The sequence below is a fragment of the Mastomys coucha genome, unplaced genomic scaffold, assembly GCF_008632895.1.
Source record: "Mastomys coucha isolate ucsf_1 unplaced genomic scaffold, UCSF_Mcou_1 pScaffold22, whole genome shotgun sequence".
Classification (NCBI taxonomy): Eukaryota; Metazoa; Chordata; class Mammalia; order Rodentia; family Muridae; genus Mastomys; species Mastomys coucha.
This window is the reverse complement of record NW_022196905.1, coordinates 85,339,502-85,341,380: the sequence shown is the minus strand read 5'-3', so window position 1 is coordinate 85,341,380 and position 1,879 is coordinate 85,339,502. Positions and strand designations below refer to the sequence as shown.

At 40.6% G+C, this 1,879-nt stretch overlaps 1 non-coding gene across 1 annotated transcript; it reads right to left on the bottom strand.

Annotated features, from left to right (window-relative positions):
* Positions 1–989: 989 nt before the first annotated feature.
* On the bottom strand, positions 990–1,124 carry LOC116071710. Its single transcript, XR_004111092.1, has one exon. It is a non-coding gene; the product is annotated as a small nucleolar RNA SNORA70 (small nucleolar RNA).
* Between the last annotated feature and the right edge of the window lie 755 nt (positions 1,125–1,879).

The following is a 1,879-nucleotide window of genomic DNA, read 5'->3' as shown; positions in this document are numbered from 1 at the left end:
CTGTAGACCAGGCTGGCCTCAAACTCAGAAATCCGCCTGCCTCTGCCTCCCAAGTGCTGGGATTAAAAACGTGCGCCACCACTGCCTGGCTCAAAATTGAGTATTTTTATACCATTATGGTGATACTAAAAATAGCACTTTAATATTGTTGAAAATCCTTCAAGAACATTGCTTTTAATTTTTAAATTTTTCAGTCAAGATGGAAGATTGATTCATCAATAAAATAGACTAGAGGAGGGAGGATGCAGGATTAGGCATAGTGGAGGAGTTGGAAGAGGATGCAGGATTAGGCATAGTGGAAGACTTCAGAAGTGCAGGGCTTATCATTGGAGGGGACCATGTTTTAGGAATATATTTGATCCAGTTCCATTCAGGATGAGCAGTTTCTTGATGTCTTAGTCAGTGTTCTACCAAGGCAACTCTTATAAAAGGAGTCATTTAATTAGGAGCTGGTTTACAACTTCAGAGGTTTATTCTTTTAACATTGTGACAGGGATCATGGCAGCAGCATGGCAGGTCTGGAAAAGGAGCAAAGAGCTTCATCCTGATCCACAGGCTGAAAGAAAGAGAGAAATAAACAAACAAAAAAACAGATATAGGCTTTTGAAAACCTCAAAGCTCTCCTAGTGACAGATTTCCTACAACAAGGCCACACATCCTAATCCTTCTAATGCTATGAAAGAGATCTACTGCCTAGTGACTAAACATTTGAATAATTACTAAACCTATTACTATACCACCACACTTGGCTACCACATCTTCAGAGTTATGAGCATTACACTAGGTGGAACCTCCTTTGCAATAGGATTCAGTCAGCCTGGGAATTTAAAGTTGACCCAGTGTAGGGCCCCTTTGATGGGATTGGACATGATGATCTGGCCAATATAAACCCTGGCCACTGTGCCTTGGGGCTTCCAAAGACATCTCACCTACCTGTCTGGAGCCTAGAATGGGGAAAGTGTGAGATTAGAGACATGAGCATCTACCAGAAATATTTTTCAGGGTTATTTAGGGGAACTCATAAAAGCAACAGGCTCATGCATTCCCAAGGGGTCTGCTGCACATAGCCATTGCACACCAGGTCCCCCTGAGAAAAAGAACCTGATTAGCTTCAGTGGCTGCAGAGGAACATTGCTTTTTAATAGTTAATTGATTATCTGATTCTAGATAACAATGGAACTTTCAGAACATTAAAACAAATTGCCTTGCATTACACTTACCAATCTTCCATAAATACCCTACAATCACCAACTCTACAAACCCTGTAGTTCTGCCTTCTCCAGGGTATTATAGAAGTGGTCATTCCTTATACATAGTCTTTCAGACTAAGGGCATACATGGCATTAAAAAAAATCTTTCAATAAATAACGTAAGATAGAGAGATGGTCAACAAGATGACTGAATTGTGCAGCTAAACCCAATGATCTGAGTTTAATCCCTAGGACCCACAGGGAAAGAACAGATTCATCTAAGTTTTTCTTCTGATCTCACATGCATGCCTTGGTGTACACATTCACACATGTGCACACACATGGAAAGGGAGAAAGAAAGAAAGAAAGAAAGAAAGAAAGAAAGAAAGAAAGAAAGAAAGGTCAAAAGAAAGAAAGGAAGGAAGGAAGGAAGGAAGAGAGAAAAACAAAGAAAAGAAAGGAGGAAAGAAAGAAAGAGAGAGAAAGAAAGAAATTTTAAGAGAAAAAAATAAGTTGCTGGGTGAGATGATTCAGCAGTTAAGAACACTGAGCTGCCCTTGCAGAGGACCTGGGTCCCATTCCTAACATCCACAGGCTCACAACAACCTGTTAATTCCAGTTCCAGGGGATTCAATGCCCAGTTCTGCCTTCTGAGGGCACACACATTGTACATATACATATATGCAGGT